Source organism: Mus pahari, chromosome 10, assembly GCF_900095145.1.
Source record: "Mus pahari chromosome 10, PAHARI_EIJ_v1.1, whole genome shotgun sequence".
NCBI lineage: Eukaryota > Metazoa > Chordata > Mammalia > Rodentia > Muridae > Mus > Mus pahari.
Genome location: NC_034599.1, coordinates 74,837,822 through 74,855,091, shown reverse-complemented (window position 1 = coordinate 74,855,091; position 17,270 = coordinate 74,837,822). Strand labels below are relative to the sequence as shown.

The 17,270-nt window shown below is 41.9% G+C and overlaps 1 protein-coding gene across 7 annotated transcripts in view; it reads right to left on the bottom strand.

The window, feature by feature from the left end:
* Myo6 (myosin VI) overlaps positions 1-16,883 on the bottom strand; it is a 140,307-nt gene extending 123,424 nt beyond the window's left edge. For 6 of the 7 annotated variants that reach the window (XM_029543570.1, XM_029543572.1, XM_021206401.2 and 3 more), the window contains exon 1: positions 16,696-16,875. The gene's annotated coding sequence lies outside the window, so the exon portion shown is untranslated. Of the gene's footprint in view, positions 1-16,695 lie in introns of all 7 variants that reach the window. The other variant, XM_021206402.1, reaches the window with a different exon arrangement.
* Between the last annotated feature and the right edge of the window lie 387 nt (positions 16,884-17,270).

Sequence of the window (17,270 nt, the reverse complement as noted above, 5' to 3'; positions counted from 1 at the left end):
CACACACACACACACACACACACACACACACACACACACACACACATAAATAAATAAATAAATAAATAAATAAAAAGTCTTTAAAAAGGAAGTTCTTTCTTAAAAACACTCAGTGGAGGGAGGGTAGTAGAATGCTTAGCCCTGGTGAGTCACTGAGTTAAATATCCAACATCAGAAATAATTTTCACTTTTATGTATAGTCCTATGCATCTCTCTTAAATGCCCAGTTGCTGATGCTTGCTTTTACTAGGGTATACACTGATGTTTTGTAAAATAAAGATTATCCCTTAAACATCCAATTATCTCAGTTTCCCAGTCTTTCACCTGATGGCAGCAAGCTATTCACATCATCTGGATGGAGGTGGAAGAAAGTAGACCTTGACCCCCTAGTTCTAGATAAGAGAGATCAAAAGCCTTTCCCATAAAGGAATTGGATACTATCTGCTTACAGTCCAGGAAGGAAGTCTTAGTTACAGCCTCATAAAAAAATGTGTCTGAATTTACCTCTAAAACTTTTTCTAGTTTTGCTTTTTGAGATAAAATTCTGGACTCTGTAGCCCAGGCTGTTCTTGAACTCATAGCAATCCTCCTGCCTCAGCCTCCTAAGTACTGAGACTACAGTTACTTGCCTCAAAATATTTTAACTGCACAATTCTTATAGGAAACAAATGAACTCTGAGGTTGTGTGCGTGCGTGTGTGTGTGTGTGTGTGTGTGTGTGTGTGTGTGTGTGTGGTGTATCTCCATCTGGGTCACTGGTCCTCATCAAGTCACTCTAAGCTTTCAGCTTCTACCTCTCAGGAGGAACTGAAGTAAGCACTGGGCAAGGTGAGGTTCACTGTTGAGGACTACGCAGCTGGTCTTCATGCATTCTGAGCACAACGACAATCCTCGAGTCAGCAGAGTCAAACTGTAAATTCTCATAATACCATCAGCATACTGGCTTCCTTTCCTGTGGTTCCCTCTGAAATAATGGTGTAGCAGCTGTGGTGGCTAAAACTCCTGGAGCTGTTGGCAAGGCAGTGGCCCCCACAGTGGTCGGCATGTAGAGAAAGCAAGCACGCTCTGTGTAAGAATGACCTCGGTGAAGCATTGACAACTCGTGTTGTCATATCCTGACCTGTGTCTACTACTCTGTGGAGTGAACTGAGAAGGAAGCAGAGGCACATCTGCATTGAGGAAAGGCCTAATGCGAATGGTTTGAGTGGCAAGCATCAGGAACTGCCCTTGATTTCAAGAAGCACCATTGTGACTAGTCAAAATTAAAGTGATCTACGATGCCCAGTCAACCTTGAGCCCTGGCAGCCTCAGAACTCCTCCACCTCCCTGCCCTTTGTTCTGAGTAAAGCTTGCTGATGTATTTCCCAGCACTGGTGAAAGCCAGGTATCCCTGAAGGGGAACAGCAATTGTTCATACAGCATAGCTTGAAAAAAATCTACATAATGCAGTATAACCTCCTGTGCCCAAATGATCATTCACAACGCAATCAACCTATGGGAATAGAGTATAGGGCGTCCAAAACAGTCTGATGAGCAGCCCTGTTCTGTGTGAGCTCTGTTCTGTGTGAGCTCTGTTCTGTGTGAGCTCTGTTCTGTGTGAGCTCTGTTCTGTGTGAGCTCTGTTCTGTGTGAGCCCGTCTAGGAATGGACAAAGCTAGCACTTGCTAGGTTTTGACGAAGGATCAAAAAGAAAAGTTATCTGAAGAGGTAAGACCCTTCCCTCCCTTTTCCTCCTCTCCCCTCCCTCCCCTTCCTTCCCCTCCCCTTCCCACTATGCTGCAATGTACATCAACTGTGCCGAAGCCAATGGGGAGTCTGAGTATGTGTGACACCTAGCTGGCCTCTCTTAAACTAGTAGAGAGACTCACCAAGGTTGAAAACAATGTCACCTCCTCCATGTCTTATAAGTCATTTTCATAAAATGATATTTTCATCAATATACTCTACTACCCATAGTTCAGCACATTTAATAATTCTAAATTTTCTAAGCTTTATGACAGTCTCAATAATTTATATGGGTGAAAAAGACTCCTAGGGAGAGTGTGAGTGATTGGAAACAATTGTTATTGATGCCATAATATAATTATAATGTAAATATAAACTCTTAAAGGATAGTGGGGTGGGGTTCAAATACTGGGGATTTAACCGTGGCCTTGCACACCCTAGGAAGGCACTATACCACTAAGCTAATTCAAAAGGCTACTTCGAAAAAGTTAGTTCAAGCAAATTCTAAAAGATGGATAAGACTGACTCATTCCAAACAAACGATCAGTCTGGGTAAGAATGGGGAGATAACATGTCTGGGGAACAGGTCCATGACATAGACCACACACAGGCAGGGGTGTCACAGAGAAACAAAGAAGGTTTGAAACCTGTTCTAGTTTGCTTTCTGTTGCTGGAATGACATGACCCAAAGCAACTTGGGGAAGTCAGTGTGCTCATGTCAGCCTAGGATCCCAGACCACCAGGAGCTTGAAGCAGAAACCACAGAGGGTCGCTGCTTACTGAGCTACCCCCGGGCTCGCCTTCAGCTGCCTTTCTTACAGAGTTCATCACATGATCAAGGGCGATACTGCCCACACTGGGCTGGGTCCTCCTACATACATTCGCAATCTGGAAAATGACCACGGGCCAATCTGATGTGGGCAATTAATCAACTGAATTTCCTTCTTCCCAGACGTGTCAAACTGACAACCAAGATTAACCATCCCCCAAACCCAAATCCCCCAGCAAGAGTTTGGACTGTGAAGAATGTTGATGAGCTGCCACCGGGGACCCATATGGAGACTGTCAGCATCAGTTCCACCGAGATGTAGACCCTCTAAGGATAAGACACAGGGACAGAGCCAACAAGGGAAGACACATCTGGATGGAAGCCATGATACCAGCACTCAGATGAGCAGGTGTGGAAGCCACGGTGGGTCTTCCAGAGGCAGAGCAGTGCTGGGTGCCCATCGAACTCTACCAAGTGATGCCAGGAAGGGTGGCCATTAAGTTCTGAACAGGAGCTCTGCAACAGGTGTGGTGCCACGTAAGAAACAGAAGAGAAATCCGGAAAGAATGGGAAGAACTTTAAGAACTCATCGGTTTTACTGGCAAGATGATACCGAAATAAGTCCTGGGAAATTGTAGCTAGAGATGAAAGCTTGGACAATGGTGCTGACATGAGGACGACGAGAAGACAGTGAGAGAAGCAAGTGCCAAGTGTGGACTGCCGAGACAGAGCATTGCGGGTGGCGTGGGGGGGGAACCAACAGGCAAAGTCAGAGCCAGCAAGAGGGCAGGAGGAGGGGCAGGCACCCTAACAGCCAAGAGTGGCAGAAGGAAACATAGTCTAAATGGGGCCACTGGATCTATTAATTAACAGCTCACAGAGTAGGCATTGTCAAGTGTTCAGGGCAGAATACAGGCTGCAGAGAATCTGGGATCAAGGCCTCGTTAGCATGATATTAGGGACAGACAATATTCTGCCCACAACCACATGATAGTGTGTTCCAGACAACAGTTTATTTGCTTTTCAAGCTAATAACTTTGAATAAATTATCTTCTGAAATTTATCCACTCTCAGAAAAATTCATTTCAGACATGTGGCTTTAGCATAAACAGAACTCTACACATCATGAATTTTCTAAAACTTATGCTTTACTTATTATTTGTTTTGTTTTTTATTGATTTTAGCATTATCACTATTATTATTATTATTATCATTATTTAGACAGAGTGTCTCTATTATGTAATCCCAGCTATCCTAGAACTCACTATGTAGATGAAGCTGGCCTTGAACTTCAAGAGATCTACCTACCCCTGCCTCCTCACTGCTGAAATTACAGGCAAGCACCACCATGCCTGGCCTATTTAACGTGTGTGTGTTTGTGTGTGTGTGTGTGTGTGTGTGTGTGTGTGTGTGTGTGTAGGGGTATAACACCTTAAACATATGGAGGTCAGAAACCTATTCTTCCAAGTAGAATCTGAAATCGAAAGAACGGACAGCACCACTGTCAAGCTTTCTTTAACCTGCTAAGCCATCCATGGGCCAAAAACTTAGTAATATTATAAGACAAACATAATTTGTTACTGTGCTATATACTGAAGCTCAAACTATTGCTTAATAGAGGTGTTCTTACCATAGATAAGCCTACTGAAATACACTTTAGTGTATAATCAGCAAATAACATTTGAGTAAATAAAACTATCATCCAACCATTCTTTACTGGTAATGTGAAATGAGGTTGAATTTCACTTTGACACATTTAAACCAAATGTATACACAGCTAGAACTATGATTATACAAAGATAAAATGTGAAAAGTGGACTTTATTAGTATTGTCCAGAAAACAATGACTTATTTTCAAAAGGATTCTTCCCCTTACAAAATAAGTCACTACTTTTTTAAGTGTATCATTTGGGGAGGTGAGCTCAAGTGCCAGGTGCTTATGTGTAAGTCAGAGGGTGCTCAGTGAGTCAGTTCTCTCCTTCCTTCTCACACAGGCTCCAAGGCCCGGACTCGGGTCACCAGGCTTGCAGAACCAGCACCTCTCCCCACTCAGCAGAACCATCTCATCAGCCCCACTGGGTCCTGGAATAAGTGAGAGGTCCCTCAGAGTAGCAAATATTATAAATGAATTCGTCATTTCATTCATACACAAGAAAGAAGCAAACGATTGCTTAAAGGAGATACTTGGAGTACGTATATAAAACTAAGCCTGGGGAGGAATGGCTGGGTGGCCTGGTCTCCCTTATCTCACCATCTGGCAGTGGAGGCTGGAGCTGGGAGGCAATGGAAACCCGAGGGAAATTCCAGATCCAATAGGAACATGGCTACCAACGGGAGGCCTTGGACCTGAAAGTGAGCAGCAGCCATGGGAGTCACACTCATGGTCATCGAGCACACTGACAGACACTTGGCAGTGTGTAGACATGCTCACCATACATCCTGAAGCTGACCTAGGAGCCTTAACAGTCTTCCCTTTGGGTAAGTAATAAAGCTGGTGTGTTCTTCTGCTTCAAAAGTGCATGTTGATCCATTTCAATATTCTATGCCAAGGAGACGAGATCTAAAGAGCAAGACCAAAGTCCGTGCATCCTGGATCAGATCCAGAAACATGCCTTTAGCAAACAGTGGCCTGCTTTCCCAGGCTACATCATGCATGCCACCACTGGACAGCCTCTATTTTTAACAACCTACTAAAACTGCCAAATAAACAGCTCATTTCTAAGTTCCTAATCTATGTAGCCTTCATGCTGAAACAGAAGGAAGGAAGGGAAAAGGAAAGAAGGGAGGGGGGAAGGGGAGGGGAGGGGAGGAGGGAGAGAGGGAAGGAAAAGGGAATGAGGAGGGATAGAAGGAAGGAGAGAGGGAGGGAGGGAGGGAGGGAGGGAGAGAAGAGAAGGGAAAGGGGAGATTAGAATGTATTACCAAATGAAATATCAAATTCGCCGGGCATAGTGGCGCACGCCTTTAATCCCAGCACTCGGGAGGCAGAGGCAGGCGGATTTCTGAGTTCGAGGCCAGCCTGGTCTACAAAGTGAGTTCCAGGACAGCCAGGGCTACACAGAAAAACCCTGTCTCGAAAAACCAAAAAAAGAAAAAAGAAAGAAAGAAAGAAAGAAAGAAAGAAAGAAAGAAAGAAAGAAAGAAAGAAAGAAAGAAAGAAAGAAAGAAAGAAAGAAAGAAAGAAAGAAAGAAAGAAAGATAGATAAAATTCTGGTTGAAATAAACATTTTCTCTCTGTTTTAAAATATTTGTGTGGTGTCTAGTCATAAGGTCAAACTCATTCACTTCCCATCTCTGAATTCTTCCTCCCCAACAAAAAAAATCTCTCTTAAGATAAGATTGGCTTCCTCAGTCAGCCACTTGGATAACTGGCAATGGACTTTTTGCTTTTTGTTCATCTGTTTCCTCTGGCATCTCAGTGGCCAACACAAGCCCTGGTTCTGTCTGGAGTCAGAACACCATCGTAACAGACAGCTGGGCTATCTTGTTCTTCTAACCTCCAAGATCAAATACGAACAGGAAAAGCACAGAAGCACACAGGGTCCTCACCAGCACACACATGCTCTTTGTTCCTTTGCCAAATGAGAAGCCCCAAAGGACAGCAGACAGCAAACTGTGCCCACAAACCAAAACGCGAACACTCCGTCTGATTTTATAAATAGATAAATAAATAAATGGAAGAGAAGAAAAGTCCTTTCTGAACTGTAAACCAGTCCCACCAATTCTCTCCTGGGGAATGCTAATTCAGATAAACACTATGGGTCTACCAGGCTGTTTCACTAGGAAAAGTGCCTGTGGCTTAGATTGACCATCTGAGTTTGATCCCAGGGCCCCACCTATAAGTTGTCCTCTGATGACCACACATACATACACACACTGGTATACCTGCACACACTCCACCCACAAACAAAATAAGGACAATTTTTTAAATGTTTTTTTTTTTAAAATAAAACAGACTTTCAGAAGTTGTTACAAACACTTGAAGTCACCTTTTTAAGATAATAAAATAAAATAAAACCTTTCAGATATACAAATTATAATTCCAATATACAATTCCAAAGAGCAGCGCTAATGTAACTGATTCCAAACCTACTCATTTTGATCACACTGTCTGAAGGGAAAAGAAAAACAAATAAACAAACAAAAACAAAAATAAAACATTCTTTTTAAAACCTCAAATTACAGAATTACAGCCAGAGGTATCCTTTATTTGTATTCATATTTGAATATGTAATTTATATATATTTCTCATAGCCAGCTGTCTGATTAATTTGCTCAATACTAGGCAACATGGCTATGATGGCTAACCTTTATTAAACATGACTAAATTGTGAACTGGAGAAATGGCTCAGTATTTAAGAATCGTGTTGCTCTTCCAAAAAACAAGGGTTCAATTCCCAGCACCCACATGGTAGGTTACAACTGTCTGGTTTCAGGGCACACAATGCACGTGTACACAAAAATAAATGCAGACACCCACACCCATACACATAAAAGTGAAGGAAAGCTTATATATACATATAAGCTTATATATACATATAATATATATATTCACTTATAATTACCTAGGAGACACATTTCTGAGTATGTCTGTGAAAACATTTCCAAAAGGTTTACCAGAGGAGGGAAACCCACCCTGAACAGCAAGGGTTCAGGCACAATTTAAAGGGGAAATGAAGAGCCAGATGAGGACCAACCCTCAGCCCTCTGCTTCCTGACTGTAGAAACAATGTGACCATCTGTCTCACGCCCCCACCACCACATCTTCCCTACGGAATGTCTCCCTCAAACTGTGAGCCACTAAGGAACCCAGGCCTTAAGTTGCTTCTATCCGGTGTTCTGACACAGCGGCATGAGAAGTATCTAATGCAACCGCTCTTCCTTTTCTGAAAGCTGTTGAACAGAGCTTCTCTCTGTTTCAGAGGATCCCTCAAGAGAAGGAAGGAGCTGTGAAGTTGCCTGTTATCCGGAGGAATTATCGCCTGTATCCTAAGAGCCTCTGTACTGCCTCTGTAAGAAGGGAGAGAGACGTTCTCCAGTAGTGTCCATCCAGGCATCTAAAGTAACCAATTTTTCTAGAATTAAGATAGACTCGGGGCGACAGTTTCACTTAACGAAACTGTCCTGGTTTCATCTCCAGGACATACAAAAATAAGACTCCCTGGTGAGGCTGGAATGTGCATCCGGAAGAGAAAAAGAAAAATTTTTAAATAAAATTAAATAAATAAATAAATAAACAAATAAATAAATAAATAAATAAATAAAATAAAATCAATCCAGGTAAAGCCAGGCACAGCAGCTCCCAACTGTAATCTCCCCACAAAGGAAGAAACTCCAGGACAGACTTTACACAGGGAAACCCTGCCACAAACAAACACTGACCAGGTAAGAGAAATAGAAGCTTCAGAGAGCAAAGGATTTTGCTTGCAAATAATTTGTTGTTTAGTTATTTAATGGTATTTTTTTTCTTTCCTGAAACTCATTTATTCAACTAAACAGAGAATACCCAATGATGAAAAATGGTATGGTAATGAAAATTATGTAACAGACATAGAAAGCCATGACATGTTAATAAGATATTTTAAAAGATGTAGATTATGTTTCTTATTAGGATAATACAGATTGATAATGATAGATAGATAGATAGATAGATAGATAGATGATAGATAATAGATGTTTTGTTAAATAACCGAATAAGCTATCTTCATTACGTCATATACAAGTAGTCCCAAGCATCTTACAAATGTATCAAAATGCAACAAGTTATTTAAAGTTCGCTGAGAGAATGCTGCAAATTCCCGGGGGTTCTAATTAATCTCCTAGCTCTTCTCCATCTCCATCTCCAACTCTCCCACAGCTGTACCCTTTACTCTGCTCTTCTGGGGAGGATGGGCCTGTAGAGAGCATCACTTAGCTCCCTAGCTGGGTTATGCCAATGGAAATCACTGGCCAAGGCCTGAAGGCAGAAGCCAGGGAACCTCCCTTCCTCTCGCTCTGCCTCAAAGCCACAGCTCCCACTGGCCCTCCTCCACAGGGCAGCTCTCAGGCCTAGGGATCTCAGGAGAATGGCGGCCTTCTCACTGTTGCTAGCTCCTCAATGCTTAGCTACCCTTGTTTGCTCCCTGACTGCCGCAAGCACTGCTGTTATTTGCATCATGAAGGAAAATCCTCTTTCCTGTTAGTCCTTTTTTCATGTTATGACTAGTACCACTCTGCTCACTCAGTAGTCCACACGAAAGAAATCTAATTAAGGCTTTTCTTTCTTACGACCTATACAAGCATATTTCATTCCTATTTTCATAACAGTTTAGATGTTACATCCTAATTCACTCTAAGCGAAGCTGTCATTACAATCTAATTAGTTATGAAATTTAACACTGCATTGCCCTGACTCAATATAAATGCTGTAAGCTTCAAGGAGGCTTTAAGAAAGAAAGAAAGAAAGAAAGAAAGAAAGAAAGAAAGAAAGAAAGAAAGAAAGAAAGAAAGAAAGAAAGAAAGAAAGAAAGAAAGAAAGATCAGTGAAAGGATTCTGGTAGGGAATATTTCACTTCCTTTTTCCCCCACCTCTCCTGCATAATCCAAACCACTTGCTTTCACTGTTAAAGCTCTTCCTAAGAACAGGAGGAAGAAAGCTTTAAGCCAGCACTTCTCAAATGTTGGTATGCCAGTAAATCAAAGGCAAGCTTATTAAATGCTGACAATCGGGCCCTGCCCTCGCCTCCTTTGTGTTTTTACCAGCTCCCAGGGTAATTTCAAAATGAACAGGGGCCACCTTCAAGATTCTACCCAAGTCTCTAGCACTTTCTCTCTTCCTTCCTTCCTTTCTTTCTTTCTTTCTTTCTTTCTTTCTTTCTTTCTTTCTTTCTTTCTTTCTCTTGTTTGTTTGTTTGTTTGTTTGTTTGTTGAATGAAAGGACACACATGACCAAAGAAAGGAGAAACAATGATCAACATGGAGACATTCTGAACCATTCTATGTCTGGACTGCTGCCACCTGAAGAATCAGAAGTAAAGTCAATTAAAACAAACAAACAAACCAGGCAAGGACCATTGCCTCCACTTTACAATGAGAAAACTGAAATCTAAACAAATTAATTTAACCACTGAGTTAATAATTAGCAAACACCAAGACCTCTTGGGGGGGCCTATGGTCCCAGTGAAGGTGGCCCATAAACACTCATGTATAAAAGCTTTTCAGAATCGGAAGCCCCAGGGTTTTCACAGGAAGGTGTAACCCTAAGGGGCAAGCAGGTATCAAGGAATGCCCTCCTATCTGCCCACCCATTCCCATCCCATTGGCCTCTTCCCATCTTCCTCCTTCACCAAGGCTTTCTGCTTTCCACCTTCTCCCACGCAAAGAAGTCAGTGCATTCGTATAAGCACTCTGTACCTACTAGACGATAATTACTACAAGGGATTCAACTGTCCCGATTCAAATGTCAGATGGAGCTTGAGCAAGCTCCTTGTCTCTGTCTCAGTTTCCCAATATGTAAAATGAGTCACAATGCCAATCCCCAGCGGTGATATTGTGACTAACCAACTTGCCTCAATTACTCTTGTGGCATAGTATCTGGCACACAGCAAAAGGACAATAAGAAATAGCAACAATGTAATTACTGATTTCCTCTTACACCAACCCATGGGCCCGGGACTCTACTAATTTTCTCTGCCTTGTGTCCTGATACTGTGATGAGTAATGAAACATCCTGGTATTTATGTGCAGCAGAGATGAAACAGTGTTATACCCTGGTGGGCTGGGCGTCTCCAGGAGGAGAATATTTTAGGGCAAATAAGTCTTTCAGTAGCCCTCAAATTACACTGCTTTGACAACTGTCTATATTTCTCAACGTCAGAGTCAACCCTGTTGATTACATACTGGAATGAAAAGTCTATAATTAGCTTAATTCAAAACAACAATATAATGTCACTCGGCCCAAGGACTTGGCCTACTGTAATCACTGTATCCCCAGGACCAAGAACAGTGCCTGATCTCTACTAGTAAACACTCAATAGTTTTAAGACGTGTGTGTGTGTGTGTGTGTGTGTGTGTGTGTGTGTGTGTGTCTATGCCTGTGTCTGTATGTGTGTGTCTGTGTATGTGTCTATGTGTGTGTGTCTATGTGTGTGTCTATGTGTATGTATGTGTGTGTCTGTGTGTGTGCCATTTGTATACAGGTTCCCTGAATTTCCTAGAACTGGAACTGCAGGTCCATAAGGAACTGCCTGATCTGGGTGCTGGGAAATAAACTTAGGTCCCCTAAAAACGCAGGGAGTACTCATAACTGTTCAGTCAGTTCTCCAGCCCCTCAAATACTTTTTAAATGAATTAAGGCATAAGGGAACTATCATACACACACACACACACACACACACACACACACACACACACCGTTAATGTTTCCTAACCAAAAGAGTCATAATCATTAGACCAAACCAATAAACTAAGTAATAAATGTTATTTTCAAAATTCTCTAGAACATTTCTCTTTATTTTTATTATAAATACATACAATTTTTTTTATTACACCTGTAATCCCAGCACAAGGGACCGTGGCAAGAGAGTGGCAAGCTGAAGAGAGCTTGGCTACATGTCAAAACTCTGTCTAAAACAACAACAGAAGCAAAGTTTAGTGACAATGATTTTTCAGAATTTTAGATATAATAAAATGTAAGTTACTTGCTGGCAGACTAGTCCTAACACTAGGAGATAGAGAAATATTGCCAGGGAGAGCCCACCACTTTGGGAATACAGAGACAACCCATCCTTAGAAATGCTTCTAAAGGACTACCTGACCTTAACCAAGTGAGTTAACTTCCAGCAATAATGGATAATGGATAAAGTTTTTTAATATTTATTTTCACACCTGCAAAACAAGAATAAGCTTGCTATGCCTGTTTTATCATGTTGTTTTAAGGGGAAAATACACTTAAAGTATTTCCCTATAAATATATATGTCTGTTTGGAGATATATACATATATATATATATATATATATATATATATATATATATATATATATGTATGTCTGGAGATATATATATATATATATATATATATATATATATATATATATATATATATGAATGAAAGGAAGATATTCACTTTTGACATAAACACCTTCAGATTTTAACCTGGGAAAGGAGAGAGGGGATAAGAAAGGATCTCACATAGCCAAGGCTAGCCTAAAACTCAAAGGGATCTGCCTGCCTCTATCTCCTGAGTGTTGGGATTATAGACAGGTGCTACCACACCCAGTTTTATACAGTGCTGGTCAATTCCAGGACTCCATACATACCAGGCAAGTGCTCTGCCAACTAAGCTACATCTCAAACCTCATTGGAGGTGGAAGGTGTTTTTGTTTGTTTTGTTTTTGAGGTTTTAATTTTTTTAAGATGGGATCTTCTCCTATTTCCCAAATTAGCTGCAAAAACCTGAGTTCAATCTTCGTGCCTCATCAGGCTCCTGTGTACTTGAACTATAAGACTATACCACTGACTCTCATGCCACTGAACCTCACTGTAGATTTTACATGTTCCATTTCAAACCATCTTCCTATATATCTGCCAATCTTGGATAATCCCCAGATCTAAAGATCCCCATTATAACAAAAACTCTGCCACATGAAAGAGCTCACCTGGTAAGGGTTAATCAGCTGATTTAAAATAAAAATGTGCATTTTTATTTATTTGTATGTGTCTGTGTGAGTACATGCTAGACATGTATGGATATCTGCAATGGTTAGAAGGCACTAAATCCCCTGGAGATGAATTTGCAGGTGGTCGTAAGCTACCCAACAAGGATGCTGGTATTGGAATTCTGGTCTTCCAGAAGAACAAGTGCCCTTAACTGATGAACCATCTCTCCAACCACTGGGTACTTTCAAACACAATAACAAGTGATGTAACACACACACACACACAAAAGATGCCTGTGTTTTTGCCGGGAGCTTCCCTGGTCACATTAGTCAGCATGAGTGCTAGTGTTCGCCCTGCATGAATATACACTGAAGGAATGTGCTTCGGTGTTTTGGTTTCACCAGATGCATGCTTTCGGCACAGCCAATTATCTCCTCTCTTTTTAACACCAACAAGATTTCTAAACATGCCAGAGTTGTGCTTTGGGGTTTTTTTGTTTTGTTTTGTTTGTTGTTGGTTTTGGGGGTTTTTGTTGTTGTTTGTTTTTGAGACAGGGTTTCTCTGTATAGTCCTTGCTATTCTGGAATTCACTCTGTAGACCAGACTGGCCTCGAACTCAGAAATCCACCTGCCTCTGCCTCCCAAGCGCTGGGATTAAAGGCGTGCGCCACCACGCCTGGCTGTGCTTTGGGTTTTATTTCCTAGGCTTCAGTACTCACAGAGAAAATTTTGGTAGATTTGTGGTGATTTCTCAAAATCGAATGTTATTGCTTACTAATATTTATGCTTTAAGGTCATCAGCCCACTAAAAAAAGCTAACAAGTAAAAGTATATTATTGTAAACACAAAAAATCCTGGTACCTCTAAACATTACCTAAAGCCTCAAAAATAGAACTTTTAAGTCATTTAACTAGGGTCAACTGTCAACCTCTTTCCAAAAGAAAAAAAAAAAAAAAAGCATGTTACCATCAAATGCTAATGATGCATATTTAAGTCATTGGATGTTTTTTTTTTCACTTACATTAGAATATGAGTAGCCTTGGATACAAACTCTTAGCAGTTCCAATGAGAAAAATCCCTATCCAGGTGGGCCCTGCTCAGCCTTCCCTGTGCTTTTCTACACATCTATCCAAAAGGGCTCTGCCATTTCATTTCGTTAGGTGAATTACAGCTCAAAGGATACTCATAAATCTTGAGTTAATACACACACACACACACACACACACACACATAGAGGGGGGGCTAGAGAGATAGCTCACAGGTTAAGAGCACTTGTTCTTCTAGAAGACCCAAGTTTGGTTCCCAGCGCTCAAGCCAAGCAGCTCACAACCAACCATAGCTCCAGATAAATGGGGTGTGGTACCCTTTTCTGGCCTCTTCAGGCATTCATATTTATGTGCACGCATGCACATGTGCACACACACACACAAGTAAATAATTAATAAAGTAAATTTTCTTTAAGAAGCCATGATCCATTTTGATTAAAAGACACTGTATAAGCTGGTTGTGGTAGTATATGCCTTTAATCCCAGCACTCAAGAGACAGAGGTAAATGTAACCCTGTGGGTTAGAGGCCAGACAGTTTTGTCTCAACGAGTTCCACTACATAGTAAGACCCTATCCCAAAAAACAGGGAGTGGGGGTGGCAAGATGGCTCAGCAGATTAAAAACAAAAACAAAAAAACACTTGCTGGGCAAACAGGATGACCTGAGTTTGACAAAAATTGACTCCACAAAACTGTCCTCTGACTTCCACAGATATGCCATGTGTGGGACACACAAATTATATACACACTATAATAAATAAATAAATAAATAAATAAATAGAAATACTGTCATAGGCTAAAGATATAATTCCTCTGATGAACTGCCTACTTAGCACAGAACCAGGTTTGATCCCAGTACCGCATAAGCAAGGGCAGAGCTGCAAGCTCTGGCACTCAGGAGGTAGAGATAGGCAGATGTCTTAATCTTTATTATTATTTTTTATTTCTTAAATTACAACAATTTGTTCATGGCTATGCACCATGGCATATGTGCGGTAGTCAAAGGACAATTCACACAAACTGTTTCTTATGAGACCTAGGGATCCAACTAAGGTCATCAGGGTTCCAGACAAGGGCTTTTAATCTTGAAGCATGTTTCCCTCCTAAGGTTAAAGCTAATTGAATAACATTTAAAAGACAGCTACTGTATTTAAGAGCAACAATCTAGCTCATTTGAAGGACAAAAACTGAAGTTCCATCCTCACCAGAAACAACATATACTGCTCAGCTACAATGAAATCAATCCAGGATTAGATTGCAGTGTTAATTCCCATAAACCCATCAAAATGAAAAGCAACTAATACTTAATACATGCTGGAACCACTCCAGATGTGATGCCATAGCATTGGGTCACTGCTCAAGGCCTTGAGGAAGAAGACAGAATTCTCAGTTAGTTCTAGACTCCATGCATGGCCTATCACAGTTTACCCAGGGTACCGACTTCTAATCTCCAGATCAGTCCTACAAAGGGCTCTCAATAGTTCACCAAGTAAACCGAAATCAAGACAGCTTCTGGTGAAAGATGAGAGACTCCCCCTTTGCTGTTAGAAGACTCCGATGTGTACTCAGAGTCTGGACTTTGCCCCTCCAAAGCTACATGCAAGTATTCATTCTCCGAGCCTCTGTTTTCTCCTCTATAAAAGGAAAGACTGTCAACCTGGAATATTATTTTGTAAATCAAACCTTTATGTTTGTGTGTGTGTGTGTGTGTGTGTGTGTGTGTGTGTGTGTGTGTGTGTGTCACACCACTACTAAATCACCAGCTCATAAACTGTTAACAAAGTACCTCTTTCTGGGAATCACCATTATACTGTGTGAGATTTATTCAAATTTCAATGTGTTTTTTATGTTTAAATGAGATGTTTTAACACAGAAAATGAAACTCCAGTACCCAAGGCCTCACACACACACAAGGCAAGGTCTTTACCCACTGAGTTACACTCCCAATCCTGTACCCTAAGTGGAGTTTTGAATACCAAGAGAAAGTTAAAAACTAGAGAATTTTTTTATGTGGCGTTCTTCTGCATTTATTCAGACCTGGCATGGTGGAAATCTTTAAAATCATCTAAAGGACTTTCCAAACCCAGATACAGACCAGTTGTCTAAACAATAAATGATCCACCACAGACTCCAGGCAAAGTCACAACAGGATGAGCGAGGAGCCTTCGATTTCCTGGCCACTGTTATTTTAAAACTTGATCGTGTAAACAGGGGAAAATCCCTTTCAGATAAGTCCCATGGACTCTAATTTGCATCTTTGTTTTTAATATGTTGTAGCTTCTATTAAAAAATCATAGTTGTTCACTTTTTCTTGCTCATGTGTCTAGGTACTAAAGACCATATGTAAAATCTATACTCCATGGCTTTTTGACTGTATAATCACAATGCTCTTTCCTTAAGAGTAGTATTCTGTCCCTGCTTTTTATAAGTAACTTTTGAAAACAAATACAAAACTTGAAAGGAAGAGAAAAAAAATGGGTAACAGACCACATACACGAAGCAAAAACACTACAGGCAGAAGCCCATCAGACTAAAATGACTTCTATTTATCACTGTGAGTGTTTACTCCTGTGCAACTGCAAACACAGAAAATGAGAGGACATTTAAAAGTCAATGAGCTGTTCTGAAGAACTGCATTGTTTCTGGCTCTTCCTCTGTCCCCCCTTGTAGCATTCGTGGGTATTTCTAAAATTAATGCTAGAGAGCACTAAGGTAATTTTTTTTTTTCACTAAACATTTCCCAGTTGGAAAACCACAAGCCAAGATGTCTTGAAGTTGAGTTAATTTGTACAGAAATGCTGCTGTTCCGCGGCCAACCTTTGGACCATGACCACCACCAAGCTCAAGACTCAGATTTTATGGTGTTACAGCCGAGCCTCAAAGGCTGTTAAAAGTCTTAAGCTGACTAACTATATTCGAACATCCTACAACTCTAACAGGAGACCAAACTAAAGTTTTATTCAACACATATGAAATCGGAGCAGCGTTTGTGTAGCGCTCCAGCAGTATCTCCGCATTAGGATTTAAACAGCCCTGCCCTACATACTTTATGCTGGATAAAATGTATCTCTTGTAAAAGTTCCTGACATAGATTATCTAAGAACGGCCTTATCAAAGCATTTCCTATTTAAAAATACAATCCACAGCTAGCACGCTTTAATTAGTTTACGATGTTTTGGAATTAAATAACAAAGTTATTTTCAGCAACACATCCGTAAAATTCACACTCAAGATACTAGACCACTTAAGAACTAAAATTCCAGCTTTGTAGTATGCTACCATGGTCTTCTTCGATACAGCTAAATTATTAATGGTATCAATTGATCTTTACTTCTGACAACAAACTAGTCTGTGTAGAATTTTCACTGTGTTTCCAAAGGAGAAAATAAAACTATCTCGCAGTGTCGAACCCTGCCGGCCCGGGAAGGGGAAGCCAGAGCTCCAGTCTGCACCGGGCAGAGGAGAGGCCAAGACCGTGAGGACAGGCAGGCGGGCAGGAGGGCAGGCGTCCACACTCACCCGGCGAGGCAGGTGCGCGAGGGGTCGCGGCCGTGGAGAGGCTGCCGGGCTGCGGGCGCGAAGGGCGAGCGCGACACCGCGGCGGAGAGCGAGCACCGGAGACGACGGCGGCCGGGATTCGCTTCCTGCTGGGACAGATCCCGGATCGGTCTCCACCCGCCGGCCGGAGAGCCCTGCCGAGTGCCCAGCCTGACACGCACGTCACTGCTACGGAGCGCCCAAGAGGGCGGGAGGCGGGGCCGGAGGCGGGACTTTGTGGGAATGGGGCGGGGCGGCTGAAGAAAGGGCGGGTCTTCATTGGCCAGTAGGCGGGGACAGCCTAAAGGGCGGGGTCTTGGGGAAAAGGGCTGAGAGGGGCGGGGTCTTAGGCAGCAGGACAGGGAGAACTTGCAAAGCGTAGAGTCTTGGGAATAAAGGAGCGGAGGGACCTGGCCTCAAGTCAAGGAGCGCTGTGGAGACTGTGAAGGAGAGACCCCAAGAGCTAGGGTTGAGAGGGCGGGACCTCAGGAGGCGCTGGGGAAGGGGGTGGTGGAAGGAGTGCTGGGTAGGGGCGTGGCCTAATGGCGTGAGGCAAG